The 18,728-nt window shown below is 47.8% G+C and overlaps 1 long non-coding RNA gene across 1 annotated transcript in view; it reads right to left on the bottom strand.

Moving 5' to 3' along the window:
• Positions 1-10,083: 10,083 nt before the first annotated feature.
• The window catches only part of LOC140186169 (uncharacterized), a 48,967-nt gene continuing 40,322 nt past the window's right edge, over positions 10,084-18,728 (bottom strand). The window contains exon 3 of the long non-coding RNA XR_011882799.1: positions 10,084-10,723. This is a non-coding gene — a long non-coding RNA (uncharacterized lncRNA). The remainder of the gene's footprint in view (positions 10,724-18,728) is intronic.

Genomic DNA, 18,728 nt, shown 5'->3' with positions numbered 1-18,728 from the left:
TGTCAGTGTCTCTCTCTGCAATCTGTCGGTCTGACTCTGCAACCTGTCAGTCTGTCTCTCTCTGCAATCTGTTAGTCTGTGTCCCCCTGCAATCTCTGAGCATGTCTTTGTGAATTTTGTCCATCTATCACCGTCGTCTGTCTCTCTGTGTGATCTCCGTCCATCTCTGTCTCCGATCTCTGACAGTCTGTCTCTCTCTCCCTGCAATCTGTCACTCTCTCTCTGTGCAATAACTGGCAGGCTCTCTCTCTCTCTCTCTGTCTGTCTGCTATCTCTCTCCATCTGAATCTCTGCACTGTCTGTATTTCTCTGTCTATACACCTGCCTGGCTCCCTCTGTCTACACACTGTCAGATTGGCTCTCTCTGTGCACACTGCCAGTCCGTCTTCTCTCTGAACACAGTCAGACTACCTCTCTCAGCAATTTCTGTCCATCTGCCTCTACCTGCAGTCCATTAGACAGTCTCTCTGTGATCTCTGACAGTCTGTCTCTCTCTTTCTCCCCGTGGTCTCTGACGGTCTGCCTCTCTGCAGTCTCTGCAATACCTATTAGACGGAGACTCTCTGCACATTCTTCTTGACTGTCTCTCCGGTCACATTTCCGATTGTCTTTCTGCGTTAGCTCTCTGTACAGACTGCCTGTGTCTGTGCATAATATGAAACCTCTCTCTGCACACACTGCCAGACTGTCTGTCTGTCTCTCTCTCTCTGCACAATTTGCCAACCTGTGTCTCTGTATGCTCTGTCATTCTGTCTCTCTCTTTGCACACATCAAACTGTCTTTCTCTGCACACGTTGTCTGACTGTCTCTCTCAATATAGACCACCTGGCTGCCTGTCCCTCTGTGCACACACTGTCAGACTGTCCATAGTCCTCAATAGCACTTCCCTCTGGGCCCAAGAGTGCGTATAATCGACCCCGCAGAGGACACATACCTGGCAGTGGACTATTGCATGGTCAAAGGGTCCATGTGGTGGAAGAGCCGGGGCCTTTCCCTTGATGAGGACCTCTTCCTTGTAGACCAAAGGGATTTCTACCATCTTGGATTCTGCAATTACACCAGAAGCTCCCTCATCTGAGGGTTTCTGAGACTGTCAGTAGTGGGGGTCCTTCAGTAGTCCCCAAAGTCTCCCCCATAGGTTCACAAGATTCTTCAATGAAAACAGAAACCAAATCACAGTCCAAGTCCTCGTCTGTCTCCTCAGACATCAGCAGCAAGGCACAGCAAATGGTCCTTGTACTCCTGGAACTAGGTTCTAAGGACCTCCATGTCCCCTTAGATGGGACAAAGCAACTGGAGCCCCTTGGCTCAGCTGCTGGAGTTCCATACCGCTTGGGCACCTCCTTGGTTTGTCCCTGAACTGGGGATCTCGTTCCAGCACACCCCTAACTGGACTGGATCAGGACTCGCATGACCCTACTGGCTGGAGCCAGCTTGTCTTCCCTTGAAGGTAGGATTCAGTTTCTGAATGCTCCAGGTTACCCTGAGCAGGTCTGTCCCTTCATTGGCTCCTGGTTTCAGGAGAGTCTGGGGGTTGGAACACCAAGCTGAAAACAAACCCTCATACAAAGGCTGGACCAAGCAGTGATTCTCCCCTGCCTCCAGCCCACCGATGGGTTATGCTGAGACAGACAAGGGTACCCGAGAATCAGGGTGGAGTGGAGAGTCAGTGATGTAGAAATTAATGCCTTCTACATGATCCCCTATCCTCATTTGCAACACCACAGTCTGTTGCTGGATCTGCCCAGGACTTAGCGGGCGGCTGTCCAAGACAGTTACAGCTAAAAACTGACTCAACTATCACGGCAGATGGGCAGTTTCTAAATCCAGAAAATTACCCGCTGCCCCCGAGTCCACAAAAGCCCCTTTACCTGCCTCAGGTTCTTACGTAGGTAAACTCTGCCTTCAGCATGAAACCAGAGACCATGGGGCTGGACATAATGGCTGCTACTGTCACAGTCCTCCCAACACTGGATGGTCTTAGCAGTTCCCCAGGTGGCTGCAGCTTCAGACATTTGGCCTTTCCCTGCAGCAAAATCAGCGATCTTGACTCCGGCACTGGGATCTTTCATTGGCGGGGAGTCTAGTACAACCAATCTGCATGGGCTCAGCTGGACCTCAAGCAGGAGACGGGCTGGTCACAGTCTGAGGTTGGGGAGTAGACAACAGTGTGTTAACTCCGGGCTCGGGCTAGCCCTCCTTGACCTCGTGATGGAGTCCCACTTATACCCTGCCAGACGATTATCAAATCAGATGGACTGGTCGATGAGAACCTCTAAGTTCTCTGCTGGTTCTCCCAAGGCAAGAGCACCCCCCAGTTTATCTCATTGTCTGTGGCTGTATAGCATGGGCAAGGTTTCCCCATTCCAATCGCTCTCCTGGTCCAAGTTGGACTTCTAACCACCATAAAATTCAATAGCGTAGTCAGCCACTGACTATCCACCCCCGTCAAACCTTCATCAGGCGGTCGGAGGCTCGGCAGGCTCCAGCAGGGTGGTGAAACACTTCCCCATGGCAGCCATGAATCCCCCTGAGTCCGAGCAAATCTCCAACCTGTGTTCCCAATGCACGGTGGCCCAGGCCAGGGCTCTCCCAGTCAGGAGAGAGATACTGAAGGCCACCTTTCCATGTTCTGAAGGGAACCCGGGTGGCTGGAGCTCAAACACTAATGAGCAGTGGACGAGGAAGCTCGGCAAGAACCCGCGTCACCAACGAATCTCTCCGGGGTTCGAGATGTACGGCTCCGGAGCGGGAACAACTGGTTCTCCCAGGGGGCTCAGGCTTCCTGCTTGTAGATGTTGACCCATGGCTACCTGGGGGTTGTGCATCTCCAGGCTCTGTCAGGAAATACCTTCACGGTGGGCGAAACACTCCCATACCCTGCTGGGTCCATGCTGGCTCAATCATACCATGACGAGAGTCCTTGACGAGGATGGCTTGGACCCAAATACTGGAGTATCTGAGGAAAGGATCAAGACCCGGTTTCAAACTGGATCGAGAATCTGAGCACAAAACAAACACTAGATTAAATCATGAGAAGGCTTACGATTGAGCACCAAACCTCCTTCTGACTTTTAATGGCGGTTGGCAGTCCAACTTAAAGGTGCGTTACCACCACCAACTGCTCAGGAGTGTGGTATAGAGAATTGGGAAATAAAACCCTTCCAGTTCTATATTAAATGAAAACTAAATTACCCCAAAAAGCCCTACAAGAGAAAAGAGAAATTGCCTTTAAACTCACGAGGGAGCATAGGCCATCAGCTCTTTGCTGTTGATGTTTCTGTAGCGGGCAATTTCTTTTTTACGCTCACTCAACCCAGCACAGATGGAAGGCGTGCAAGGGAGCCAGCTGGACTCGAACTCGGGAGCCTTCGTCCGAAGTCCGGCGCTGATGCCACTACGCCACCAGCCAGCTAAAAAGCCCTGTAGATTGTAAATAATGAAAGACAATATTGTGAATCAAAATTAAAGTCACTTCCATAACTTAGTAAAGATTTTAAATGTAAACTATCAACCCCCAAAGCCAGTACTGCAGACTGCATTTGCTTTCTTTCAACCTTGTATCTTCACATTGTAATAGAATGTGTCTAACTGTTTCATAATGATGACAAAACCTACACACCCCAGAGTGATGTTTTCCAACACGATATAAGGAATAATGAAGCATAGTATGCCCAATTCTAAGTCGAGTCAATATAATTCCTCCCCTTCTTGTTTTACGCCCTTCTCCCATCAATCCAACAGTTTTGTGTATTCTGTAAAGGGGTCTCCTCTCATGCCCATTATCCCACAGGTCTTGCCACAATCCCCTAATTCTTGGCCCCACCAACCCCTTAGTTTCTGATTTGCTAAGTGGAAGGTCTATATCCCCAGCTGAACTTTTAACAGCTGTTTTGGTCAAACAATCAACCCGCTCGTTCCCCTCAGCACCTCTCTGTGCAAGGGCCCATAAGGAGAGACATGTAGACCAATACCTTGAGTACAAAATAAAGTTTGAAGAGCTTCTAGCAGTAAATCAGACCTACTGCTAGAGTGACCTGATTAAAGACTAATCAAAACCGAAAAAGAATCTGAACAAATGACAACTTTGCAAGGACAGATATCCTCCACCCACTGTAAGCCCAAAATGATGGCAGCCAGTTCTGCTGTATATACTGATAAATGGTTAATAAGCCATTTCTTTATTGTTACCTGTAATTCAGGCACAGAAACAGCCACACCAACATTCCCAATTAAATTATCTTTTGATCCATCAGTAAAAATGGTTAACATATCATAATAATTATCCTTAACATATTGGTGATCCTCAGGCATATCAGGATCCTTGGACTTCATTAAATCTTGCAACCTAAAATGAACTAAAGTCCTTGGGGAAAAACAAAGTGGGTTACCGAGAAAGCAACAGTGGGACATATTGCATAATCCAGCAAACCCAAACCTAAAAACACTCTCCTTGTGATGTTCCCAACAGTCTTCCCACACACTTTTAAAATGTGATCATTTTTTGCCCCCTCAAATTAACTCACTATCAACTTCAGCCTCTGCATCTGCAAGGGTAATTGTCCCATTTCAACCAGTAAAGATGAAACTGGAGACGACCTTACTGCATCACAACACAGTCTTCAAGCCTGTGCTTGTATCACATCCTAACATGTTAAATTTGAAGATGATGCTGATCCATAAGCCACACAACCATAATCAAGTACTGATGTAATTAAGCAAATTTAAATGGTCAACAGATTTTCGTCTAGCACCCCAAGAATACCCACATAGACACATGAGCATATTTAAAGCGCCTTTACACTTGTAAATTTTTCTGATATGGTGCTTCCATGTCAGATTATCAGCCACATGCCAAGAAATCTCACCATTGACACACCTTCAAGAATTTGACCATCTGCTTTCAAATCAAGTGCAAATCTATTGAACCTCTTTCTAAATTACATAACTTCTGTTTTAGTTACTGGAAGCTGAAACCCTCATCTACTTGCCTATTGTTTGAACTTACTGGTGGCTAATTGCATCCTACATATAGTTAAATTAAAGATTTTGTCTCCGATCCATAAAGCTCTATCATCTGCAAAAAGTGATTTACCCACCCCAGTACTTAGCTGAGAGAAAATAGCATTAATCATAATATTAACCAATAAATGGCTACAAATACTGCCTTGTGGGTCCCATTCTCTATCTCATAGAAGCCTGAGTATACCTTTCCTACCCTTACCTGCATAGGCCATCCAAATAAAAAAAACTCAAAATAATTATGTAGGCATCCTCTCACTCCTAATTTCCATAATTTAATCAAAGTACCTTCCTTCCATAACATATTATATGCTCTTTCAATATCAAACAATACTGCTATTACAACTTCATTATTTACCTGTGCTTTTCTAATATCATCTTCTAAACATAAAACTGAATCCAGTGTCATTTTACCCTTCCAAAAACCGCTCTGATAAATTGCTATATCACCTCTCTTTTCCAAAATATAATTCAACCACTCTGTCACCATACATTCCATAAGTTTACACAAATGGTGTGTTAATGATATTGGTCTATAACTGGAAGGATCCAATGGGGATTTCCCAGGTTTTAGAATAGGCTGTACAACTGCCATTTTCCCTGAGGACAGCCGGTCAGCCAACAACAGGACGGCCAGTGCTCAGCCAGCCTGAACTAAGCTCCAAGTCACTTCCTGCTACCATGCCTCCTCACCATCAGCCTGCAGAGCATCAAACCTCAGGAGCCCAAAACATGATTCCCAATTAGCAGGACTGTCCTGACCCTTTAAGGAGGCTGCATCAGATATCTATCCTTAGGTGTTCGAGGTCCTAAACATTGGAAGCTGACATGGATGAGTGAGTGTCGTACCATCCTGAGTCTTTCTGTCTTTTCCCTCTCCCCCTTGTTCCTGCCCCACTGAACTCATATCTGCATACCTCGACTCCCTTATCTTTCATCTGCCCTAGTTCAGTCCCTTCCTACTTACGTCTGTGACACTTCACACAGTCTGGATCTTTTCAATATTTCAGGTTCCCTGGCCCCCATCATCCTATTTTACTATGGATGTCCAGTCCCTATACACCTCCATCCCCCACCAGGAAGACCTCAAAGCTCTTTCTTTCTGGACACCAGACCCAACCAGTTCCCGTCCATCACCCCTCTCCTCTGTCCGGCGGAACTTGTCCTCACGCTAAATAATTTCTCCTTTGGGTCCTCCCACATCCTTCAGACAAAAGGGGCAACCATGGGCACTCACATGGGCCCCAACTATGCCTGCCTGTTTATCGGCTATGTGGAACAGTCTATGTTGCAAGCTTACACTGGTGACCATCCCACACTTCTCCTATGCTACATCGACTGCACTGCATTCACCCGTGCTGAACTCATCGATTTCATCCACTTTGCCTCCAACTTCCTGCCAGCCCTTAACTTCACCTGGCCCATTTCCAACACCTCCCTTGCTTTTCTCAATCTCACTGTGCCTATCTCCGGAGACAGTTTATCCACTGATGTCTATTACAAACCTACGGACTTTTACAGCTTCCTAGATTACACCTCGTCCCACTCGACTACTTGTAAGAAAGCCATCCCCTTCTCTCAATTCTTCTGTCCCCATCGCATCTGCTCTCAGGATGAGGCATTTCATTCTAGAATGAAGGAGATGTCCTCCTTTTTCAAAGAAAGCATCTTCCCTTCCTTCACCATCAACATTGCCCTCAACCGCATCTCTTCCATTTCACACGTCTCTGCACTTACCCCATCCTCCCGCCACCTTACCAGAGATAGGGTTCCTCTTGTCCTCACCTACCACTCCATCAGCCTGCACGTCCAGCACATAATTCTCGACACGTCTGCCATCACCAACAGCATCCCACCACCAAGCACATCTTTCCATCCCACCCCACCCCACTTTCTGCTTTCCACAGGGATCACTCTCTACGTGACTCCCTTGTCCATTCGTCCTTCCCCACTGATTTCCCTTCTGACACTTATTCTTGCAAGTGGAACAAGTGCTACACCTGTCCCTACACCTCCTCCCTCACTACCATTCAGGGCCACAAACAGTCCTTCCAGGTGAGGCGACACTTCCCTGTGAGTCTGTTGGGGTCATATACTGTAGACAGTGCTCCCGGTGTGGGCTCCTGTATATCAGTGAGACCCAACACAGATTGGAAGACCACTTCACCGAGCATCTATACTCCAACCGCCAGAACAAGTGGGATCTCCCATTGGCCACCCATTTTAATTCCACTTCCCATTCCGATATGTCCATCCGTGGCCTCCTCCACTGTCGGGATAAGGCCACACTCAGGTTGGAGGAACAACACCTTATATTCCGTTTGGGTAGCTTCCAACCTGATGGCATGAACATCGATTTCTCAAACTTCCAGTAATGCCCCCCACCCCACTTCACCATTTCCCATCTCCTTTTCCCTCTCTCACCTCATCTTACCAATCAACTTCCCAGCTCTTTACTTCACCCCTCCCCCTCCAAGTTTCACCCATTGCCTGGCATTTCTCTCTTCCCCCAACCCACCTTTCAAATCTACTCCTCACCGTTGTTTCTCCAGTCTTGCTGAAGGGGTTTCACCGAAACATCAACTGTCCTTTTTCCCATAGATGCTGCCTGGCCTGCTGAGTTCCTCCAGCATTTTGTGTGTGTTGCTTGGATTTCCAGCATCTGCAGATTTTCTCTTGTTTGTTGAATGACTGTCTCTCTCTCTCTCTGCACGCACTACTAGACAGTCTCTGTCAGAACACACTGCATGATTGTCTCTCTCTCTGCACCCAGTGCCAGACTGTATCTCTCTGCTCATACTGCCAGACTGTCTCCCTCTATGCACACAGTGGCACACTATCTCCCTTTGCACACACTGCCGGTCTCTCTCCCTCTCCCAAACACATTTCCAACCATCTCTGTCTGTGCAGTCTGCCAGCTTCTCTCCCCCCCTCCCCCCCTCGTGTCTGAATGTCTCCCTCGGCACAAACTGTGGGACTGTCTCTCTGGAAACACTGTCGAACTGTTTCCCTCTGCACACAATGCCAGATTCTCTCCCTGCACACTGCCGGACTGTGTCTCTCTGCACAAACTGCCTGTCTGTCTCTCTCTGCACACCATGTCTGACTGTCTCCCCTGCACACATTTCTTGACTGTTTCTCTCTGTACATACTACCACACTGCCTTCCTCTGCACACACTGCCTGACTCTGTCTGCACACAGTGCCAGAGTGTGTCTCTCAAACACACCACCAGACTATCAGTCTCTGAACAAGCTGCCTGACTGTCTCTTTCTGCACACACTGTCTGACTCTCTCTGCACACACTTACTGACTGTCTGTCTCTGCAGACATGTCAGAATTTATCTTTCCGCACACACTGACAGTGTCATACGGTGGGCACTGGGAGAAGACCCAAATGCAAGACACAGACACTGAAGTACTGGGAACTGGACTGGACTAGAGACAGGGATGGGACTGGACACAGACTAGGAGCTGGGACAGAAACACAGATTTGGGCTAGGACTTTGGCTGGGACTCGACCTGGGTCTTGACTCAGGCTCTGGAACTAGGCGAAGGCAGGACAAGGCACTCCTGGGCAGGACTCTTTCTAGGACGACAGGCCGGGATGCTTACTAGGATGCGGGAACAGGGTGACTGCCAAGGTAAACCGCCAAGGAGACTGTCAGGGCTTCAGATGGAGAGGGGAAGGGAACAGACCAGCCTCAGGGTAACGGCAAAGATGGCCTGACTTACCTAACAGAGGCAAGGACAGGACGGGACAGATCAAACCACAGGGTAACAGCAAGGACAGCCTGACTAACCCGATGGCAGTTCAATCGGGGTGGCTCCGAGTCTCAAGGCAGCCAGCAACCTTGGCTGGCTACAGAAACAGCCAAATCCATATCCAGCTTGGAGTGGCAGACGGCCACTCAGCTGGCCCCAGAAATGGCCAAATCCATAACACAATGACTGCTCCAACTAGAGACAACAAGGCTCCATGAAGCGGTGGTCCTTCAACCAGGCCTAGGGTACACAAATGGCTGCTCTAGCCTTCCACCAGCAGGTTACTCTAAGGGTATACTGCCAAGACAAACCAGCAACCACACATGAACCCAGGGCCACTTATATTCCCAGCACCAAGACGAGCATCAGGTGCCTATGATTAAGCCCAACTGAAACAAGGGACAGCCGGAAGACCTGGAGTCCGGAGTCCACGAACCAGATCATGAACCGGAATAAAGATCACACGGACCGGACTATGACAGTCATACAGACAGACACTGTCAGACTCTTCCCCTGCAGTCTCTGCACTCACTTCCTGATTGTCTCTCTGCACACTCTCTCTGACTGTCTCTCTGCACAAACACTGCCAGTCTGTCTCTCTCTATGCACACAGTGCCACACTCTCCCTTTGCACACACTGCTGGACTGCCTCTCTCTGCACACACTACCAAATGCCAGACTGTCTCTCTCTGCACACTCTGCTTGACTTGCTTTCTATACGAACAGGCAGTCAGTCCGTCTCTCTCTCTCTCTCTCTGTACACACTTCCACACTATCTCCATTTGCACACAATGCCTGACTCTCACTCTCTCTCTCTCTGTACACACTTCCAGAGTGTCTCTGTCTCTCTCCACACACTGCCTCACTGTCTCTCTCTGCCCACAATGTCGAACTCTCACTCTCTGCACGCACTGCCAGACTGTTTTTCTCTCTGCACACACTGCCTGATCTGCTGGGGAATTCCCTGCTGGGGAATTCCAACATTCATTTTTGATTTCATGTCTTGGGAAATCTCTGATCTTCATTTTATTGCTCTTTAACTTCATCCCTTCACCCATCAACCACCAACACCGTCGACAGTGGGACCTGTAATCAACCCTTCCCTTATCAAACTCATTCTCAACGACCCATCCATCCCTCCACCACCCTCCACAATAGTAAACTAACTTGTTTGTTTCCACTTTCCCACTCCTAATGAAAGCTCTGTAACTTATCTGCTGTAGTTGAGCTTCTCGTCATTTCCACAAGTACCGGTATGCATAGTTTAATGAAAACTTACTTGCAGCAGTATGGTTTATTAGCTAAGCACCATTCATAAGAAAAACATTAATTAAGCATAAACCGTACACAATTTTCCAAGAAATGACACTATAGAGACAAAGAGAAAGTCCATTCCACTGCAAAGTGAGCAAGCTGGTCACAGTGTCATTCCACTGTAGTGATTAATGTTGGGGAGATTGATTCAACAATCGAATGGTTGAAGAGAAGCAACTGTTCTTCATCCTGGTGGTGTAGGTCTTCAGGCATCTGTTCCTCCTGTCCAATGAGAGCTGCAAGAAGATGGCATGGGGATCTTTGATGAGGGATGTTGCCTTCTTGAGGAAGTGCCTGGTGTAGATACTACGAGTGGTGGTGAGGGACGTGCCCATGATGTATTGAGCAGAGCCCACAACACTTTGCACTGACTTAAGCAGCTCAGGGCGTGAGGCAAGGAACGGGCCAGTCAGCTGGCTGCACTGTGACAATTCACTCAGTTCTGAGGGTCTGTGGCTTCGTGTCTGTAGACGGGCTCTCTTCCATGGACTTCCGTTCTGAATGCTATTTGCTGGCTTTTAACGCCTGCACAACCTGTGTTTCCTTTTCCTCTCCGCACATTGGGTGTTCAACAGTCCTCTTCTTTGAATGGGTTCCTTTGGGTTTCTTTGTTTTGTGTCTGCCTGTAAAGAGACCAATCTCAAGGTTGTGTAATGTATACAGACATAGATAATAAACGTACTTTGAATTTTGAACTTTGCACTGGAAATGCCGTACCAGACCGAGATGCAAGCAGTCAAGATGATTTCAACAGTGCATTAGAGAGAAGTTTGTTGGAGTGTTCAGTGACATGTCAAATCTCCTTAACCTTCTGAGAAAGCAAAGGCGTCGGTGTCCTTTCCTTATAATTGCTGGGCCAAGGGCAGGTCGACCTATATGTTAGTACCTAGGAATTTAAAGTTGTTGCTGCTTTCCATTGTCAATCTCCCCATATAGTCTGGAGGGACAAAGGTATCTGGAATCCGATGTTTCCGAATCGAGTCTTGGAACAGAGGGAGCTGAGATCTGTGTGTCTATGGAGTCCGAGAGTGGTAGGGCACTTTGATGGAGCACTTGGGAGCCTGGTTAGAGACAGTGAGCACAAAAGGTGGGAGATTAGAGTGAATTTTATAAACCTCTGGTTGGGCCAGAACAGAAGTTATGCTTCCCAATCTGGTCATCATAATGTGGGAAGGATGGGAAGTCTTGGAGGAGGTGAAGAGATGTTCCAGAAGGATTCCAGCAATGAAGAATTTCAGTACTAAAGTCAGATGGGGAAGTTCTGGATGTCCTTAGTGGAGCAAAGCAGATCAAGGGAAGGTGGGGCTGAAGTGGACAAGAGCAACATAGGTTCAGAAATGCAGAGGAGCTGTTCCTGGGAATTTAAAGTGCAGAGGACGCAAGACGAAAAAAAATATACAAGGGGTGATTGATAAGTTTGTGGCCTAAGGTAGAAGGAGTCAATTTTAGAAAACCTAGCACATTTATTTTTCAACATAGTCCCCTCCTACATTTACACACTTAGTCCAGCGGTCGTGGAGCATACGGATCCCTTTTTTGTAGAAGTCGGCATCTTGGACCTCCAGAAAGTGGTCCACAGCAGGGGTGATTGATACGTTCGTGGCCTAAGGTAGAAGGAGATGAGTTATACAGCTCTTGTTACATGCACGTGCAGTTCAACTCTTCGAGTGATTATGCAGAAAGTTTATGTTGAAGTTAATAACTCACTCCTTCTACCTTAGGCCACAAGATTATCAATCACCCCTCATATATAGATAGATAGATAGATAGATAAAGATATAGAAATATGTATTTCTTTATGGACTGCAGTAATGATCTGAAACTCTGATACAAGATCAATTAGGGCTTTCAGAAAGAATTAGACTGGCCCTGGAGGGGGGGTCATTTCAGGATCAGAATGGTATATTCATGGTGGAGTATGCATGCTCTCAATAGATTCCATTGCCTTGTTCTGTGCTACAGAGGTGCCAGGACACCATAACATAAGGTGAGGGGTATCTGTGGAAAGAGGAACAGTTAATATTTCAATTTAGAGCAGGGAGAGGGGGGAAGAGGGAGAGGGAGAGGCAGAGTGAGAGAAAAGGTGGAATAAAGGAAATATGTCTGACATGGAGAGACCACATGACAACATAACGACAACATAGGGACAGTTAAATTAGGTTAAACTCCTTGGCTTTGGGTTAAGCAGATTTTATCTCGCGCATAGCAACCATATCACCAGCATCTACAGCTTTTTTGATGTTCTCTAAAATCAGAGCTCAGAAGCAGATATCATAGACATCAATGAGAGAGAGGGGGCTCAACCAAAGGGCCTTGTCCAGAGGAATTCAGAAGTGTATGGAGTGGAGGGGTTACAGAGATAGGGAGGGGTGTAGGGGAAAGAGGGGTTACAGAGATAGGGAGGGGAGTAGGGGACAGAGGGGTTACAGAGATAGGGAGGGGTGTAGGGGACAGAGGGGTTACAGAGACAGGAAGGGGTGTAGGGGACAGAGGGGTTACAGAGATAGGGAGGGGTGTAGGGAATAGAGGGGTTACAGAGATAGGGGAGGGGTATAGGGGACAGAGATAGGGAGGGGTGTAGGGGACAGAGGGGTTACAGAGACAAAGAGGGGTGTAGGGTAAAGAGGGGTTTACAGAGATAGTGAGGGGTGTAGGGGACAGAGGGTTTACAGAGGTAGGGAGGGGTGTAGGGGATAGAGATAGGGAGGGGTGTAGGGGACAGAGGGGTTTACAGAGATAGGGAGGAGTGTAGGGGACAGAGGGGTTACAGAGACAGGGAGGGGTGTAGGGGAAAGAGGGGTTACAGAGACAGGGAGGGGTGTGGGGGACAGAGGGGTTTACAGAGATGGGGAGGGGTGTAGGGGATAGAGATAGGGAGGGGTGTAGGGGACAGAGGGGTTTACAGAGATAGGGAGGGGTGTAGGGGACAGGGGGGTTTACAGAGATAGGGAGGAGTGTAGGGGACAGAAGGGTTACAGAGATAGGGAGGGGTGTAGGGGACGGAGGGGTTACAGAGATACGGAAGGGTTACAGAGTTAGGAGGCGGTTAGGGGACAGAGATGGGGAGGGGTGTCGGGGATAGAGATAGGGTGGGGTGTGGGGGACAGAGGGGTTACAGAGATAAGGAAGGGTTACAGAGTTAGGAGGCGGGTAGGGGACAGAGATGTGGAGGGGTGTAGGGGATAGAGGGTTTACAGACATAGGCGAGGTGTCGGGGCCTGCCTTATTGCCAAGGACCATCCCTTCGACTTACGGGACCCCAGTGCTCTGTTGGACGACAACAACAGTTTAGTGAGATGCTCCATGAAGACAGACTACTGATCAGGACAGACCTGCAGCCCAAGTGATGGAAAATTCCTCACCGCGCCCTCCCCACTCCCATCACCCTCCCTGTCACACCTTCCTTCCTCTTCCCTATTTTAGCAGTACTACACTCTGGCTCTCCTGTTCGTTCGACAAACTGTACCTTCCCTCTATACACTCCATCATTTCTCTTACTACCTTGATAAAGAGTCAGCATAATCTGCAATAAATATAGAAGTAAGATAATTGAAGAACCCACCCAGCTACTCTACTCCCAATAGCAGTTACTCTACTGGGGGTCTTCTATAGGCCCCACGGTAGCAGCAGAGATACTGAGGAGCAGATTGGGAGGCAGATTTTGGAAAGGTGCCAAAATAACAGGGTTGTTATCATGGGTGACTTTAACTTCCCTAATATTGATTGGCACCTGATTAGTTCCAAGGGTTGAGATGGGGCAGAGTTTGTTAAGTGTGTCCAGGATGGATTCCTGTCACAATATGTGGACAGGCCGACTAGGGGGAATGCCATATTAGATCCAGTACTCGGTAATGAACCGGGTCAGGTCACAGATCTCTCAGTGGGTGAGCATCCGGGGGACAGTGACCACTGCTCCCTGGCCTTTTAGCATTATCATGGAAAAGGATAGAATCAGAGAGGACAGGAAAATTTTTAATTGGGGAAAGGCAAATTATGAGGCCATAAGGCTAGAACTTGCGGGTGTGAATTGGGATGATGTTTTTGCAGGGAAATGTACTATGGACATGTGGTCGATGTTTAGAGATCTCTTGCAGGATGTTAGGGATAAATTTGTCCCGGTGAGGAAGATAAAGAATGGTAGGGTGAAGGAACCATGGGTGACAAGTGAGGTGGAAAACCTAGTCAGGTGGAAGAAGGCAGCATACATGAGATTTAGGAAGCAAAGATCAGCTGGGTCTATTGAGGAATATAAGGAAGCAAGAAAGGAGCTTGAGAAGGGGCTGAGAAGAGCAAGAAGGGGGCATGAGAAGGCCTTGGCGAGTAGGGTAAAGGAAAACCCTAAGGCATTCTTCAATTATGTGAAGAAAAAAAGGATGACAGGAGTGAAGGTAGGACCGATTAGAGATAAAGGTGGGAAGATATGACTGGAGGCTGTGGAAGTGAGCAAGGTCCTCAATGAATACTTTTCTTCGGTATTCACCAATGAGAGGGAACTTGATGGTGAGGACAATATGAGTGAGGTTGATGTTCTGGAGCATGTTGATATTAAGGGAGAGGAGGTATTGGAGTTGTTAAAATACATTAGGATGGATAAGTCCCCGGGGCCTGATGGAATATTCCCCAGGCTGCTTCACGAGGCGAGGGAAGAGATTGCTGAGCCTCTGACTAGGATCTTTATGACCTCATTGTCCACGGGAATGGTACTGGAGGATTGGAGGGAGGCGAATATTGTCCCCTTGTTCAATAAAGGTAGTAGGGATAGGCTGGGTAATTATAGACCAGTGAGCCTTACGTCTGTGGTGGGAAAGCTGTTGGAAAAGATTCTTAGAGATAGGATCTCTGGGCATTTAGAGAATCATGGTCTGATCAGGGACAGTCAGCATGGCTTTGTGAAGGGCAGATCGTGTCTAATGAGCCTGATAGAGTTCTTTGAGGAGGTGACCAGGCATAGAGATGAGGGTAGTGCAGTGGATGTGATCTATATGGATTTCAGTAAGGTATTTGACAAGGTTCCACGTGGTAGGCTTATTCAGAAAGTCAGAAGGCATGGGATCCAGGGAAGTTTGGCCAGGTGGATTCAGAATTGGCTTGCCTGCAGAAGACAGAGGGTCATGGTGGAGGGAGTACATTCAGATTGGAGGATTGTGACTAGTGGTGTCCCACAAGGATCTGTTTTGGGACCTCTACTTTTCGTGATTTTTATTAACGACCTGGATGTGGGGGTAGAAGGGTGGGTTGGCAAGCTTGCAGATGACACAGAGGTTGGAGGTGTTGTAGATAGTGTAGAGGATTGTCAAAGATTGCAGAGAGGCATTGATAGGATGCAGAAGTGGGCTGAGAAGTGGCAGATGGAGTTCAACCTGGAGAAGTGTGAGGTGGTACACTTTGGAAGGACAAACTCCAAGGCAGAGTACAAAGTAAATGGCAGGATACTTGGTAGTGTGGAGGAGCAGAGGGATCTCGGGGTACCTGTCCACAGATCCCTGAAAGTTGCCTCACAGGTAGATAGAGTAGTTAAGAAAGCTTATGGGGTGTTAGCTTTCATAAGTCGAGGGATAGATTTTAAGAGTCGCGATGTAATGATGCAGCTTTATAAAACTCTGGTTAGGCCACACTTGGAGTACTGTGTCCAGTTCTGGTCGCCTCACTATAGGAAGGATGTGGAAACATTGGAAAGGGTACAGAGGAGATTTACCAGGATGCTGCCTGGTTTAGAGAGTATGCATTATGATCAGAGATTAAGGGAGCTAGGGCTTTACTCTTTGGAGAGAAGGAGGATGAGAGGAGACATGATAGAGGTGTACAAGATAATAAGAGGAATAGATAGAGTGGACAGCCAGCGCCTCTTCCCCAGGGCACCACTGCTCAATACAAGAGGACATGGCTTTAAGGTAAGGGGTGGGAAGTTCAAGGGGGATATTAGAGGAAGGTTTTTTACTCAGAGAGTGTTTGGTGCGTGGAATACACTGCCAGAGTCAGTGGTGGAGGCAGATACACCAGTGAAGTTTAAGAGACTACTAGACAGGTATATGGAGGAATTTAAGGTGGGGGCTTATATGGGAGGCAGGGTTTGAGGGTTGGCACAACTTTGTGGGCCGAAGGGCCTGTACTGTGCTGTACTATTCTATGCTCTATGTTCAGCTGGACATTCTGTTCTTCCCTGTCCCATTGGGCAGGGTTGCAGAAGCTTGCATGCACATGCTACCAGGCTCAACGACAACTTCTACCCCACAGTTATCAGACATGATAAGATGGAGTCTTGACTCACAGTCCATCTCGTTGTGGTGTCTGCATTTCCTGTATAACTGTAACCCTTTAATCTGCATGCAGTTAATGCTTTTGCCTTGCACTCACTACCTTGATGGACTGATCTGATAGGTGTGAATGCCATGCAAAACAATAATAAGCCAAACTTACTGGAAGGCTGGTTCCCTCAGCATGATCTGGTCTGGGAGAGGTTGCGTGAAGCTGCTCCTTTCCCTCCAGAGAGCTTAGCTTCAGACAAAGCTGCAACACTGTCACTGCACAGCTGATCCTTACGTAGAACATAGAACATTCCAGCATAGTTCAGGCCTTTCAGCCCACTATGTTGTGCTAACCCCTTAACCTCTCTAAGCTCAATCTAACCCTTCACTCCTACAAAGCTCTCCATTTTTCTATTGTCCATGTACTTATCTAAGAGTTTCTTAACTGTCCCTAATGTACCTACTTTTACAATCACCTCTGTCAGGGTGTTCCACACACCCACCTCTGACATCTCCCCCATATACTTTCCTCTAATTATCTTAACATTATACTCCCTCTTATAAGCCATTCCACTGTGGAAAAATGCCTCTGACTATCCACTCAATCTATGCCTCTTATTGTCTTGTACACCTCCATCAAGTCACCTCTCATCCCTCCTTTCTCCAAAGAGAAAAGCCCTATCTTCCTAAGAAATGCTCCCTAAACCAGACAGCATCCTGATAAATCTCCTTTGCACCCTTTCTAAAGCTTCCTCACCATTCCTATATCAAGGTGACCAGAACTGAACACAATACTCCAAGTGTGGTCTAACTGGAGTTTTATAGAGCTGCAACTACCTTGCATCTCTTGAACTCAATCCCCAACTAATGAAGGGCAGCACACCATATACAGTACCTTCTTAACAGCCCTATCAACTTGCACGGCATCTCTGAGGGATCTGTGGATGTGGACACCAAGATCCCTCTGTTCCTCCACATTGCCAAGAATCCTGCCATTAACCCCATATGCTGCCTTCAAATTTAACCTTCCAAAGTGAATCACTTCACACTTTTCTGGGTTGAACCCCATCTGCCATTTCTCAGCCCAGCTCTACGTCCCGTTAATGTCCTATTGGAGCCTACAACGGGCACCGCGGTAACGTAGCAGTTAGCCTGGTGCTGTCGCAGCTTGGGATGTCGGAGTTCAGAGTTCAATTCCGAAGCCTGTGTGCCAACCCTGTGGAGTGCTGGAGTTTTCTCCGGCTTCCCGCCACAGGCTTGGTGGGTTAGTTGGTCATTGCAAACCGTCCCGTGAGTAAGCCAGGGTTGAACTGGGTGTTACTGGGGTGGCGCATCTTGAAGGGCCATGAGAGCCTACGCCGTGCCAATTCTCTAAGTAAATAAAAAGCCTCCGCAATACCCAAAACTCCACCAACATTTGTGTCACCTGTAAACTTACGAACCCATTCTTTCACTTCCTCATCCAAGTCATAAGTAAAAGTGACAAAGGGCAGGTGTCCCAGAACAGATCCCTGCGGATCACCCCCGGTCACTGCCCTCCAGGCAGAGTACACTCCATCTACAGGCACCTTCGGCCTTCTATGGGCCAAGCCAATTCTGAATCCACACTGCTATGTTTCCCTGGATACCGTGCCCCTGACTTTCTGAATGAGCCTACCATGAGGAACCTTTTAAATGCCTTGCTGAAGTCTATATACATCACATCCACTGCTCTCCCTTATCAATGCGCCTTGTCATATTCTTGAAGAATTCAAACAGGCATGACCATGCTGACTATCCCTAATCAAAGAAAGAATCCTATGCTGATGCTTCACAGCTGGGTGAGGCAACTGATCTGCCCAAGATCACAAGAAACCGTAAAGAGCTGTGAACACAGCTCAGCCTATCACAAGAACCAGCCCACCTTCCCTGAGCTCTGCTAACACTTCCCGCCGCCTCAGGAAACCAGCCAACGTGATCAAAGATCCCACCCACTCTGGTCATTCTCCCTTCTCCCCCTTCCATTGCACAGAAGATCCAAAAGCTCCAGGCTCAAGGGCAACTTCTATCCTACCATGAGCCCTGAATGGATGAAGGTGAACTTTCGATCTCTCAGTTTACCTTATCGTGACCCTTGAACTTTACTTTGTCTACCCGTATGTGCTCTGTAACTGTAGCACTGTACTATCATCGAAGCAGCAAGCTGTTGGCCTCCCCTCTTGCCGTGGAGGGAGTGATGCCTCTCTCTCCCTCGTGAGAGAGAGAGAGAGAGCCTGTGGGATTTCGAACTGTTAGAATGAGGAGTGGTTTCTGGTGGTTTCTGAGGGGTTTGCTTTGCTTGTATGCTGGGTGGTGAGGGGTGGGGGTGATGCTTTCTACCGGAGGGTTGACGCTTTACTGCTGT

This window comes from Mobula birostris, chromosome 22, assembly GCF_030028105.1.
Source record: "Mobula birostris isolate sMobBir1 chromosome 22, sMobBir1.hap1, whole genome shotgun sequence".
NCBI classification, from domain to species: Eukaryota; Metazoa; Chordata; class Chondrichthyes; order Myliobatiformes; family Myliobatidae; genus Mobula; species Mobula birostris.
This window is presented reverse-complemented; position numbering and strand designations above follow the sequence as displayed.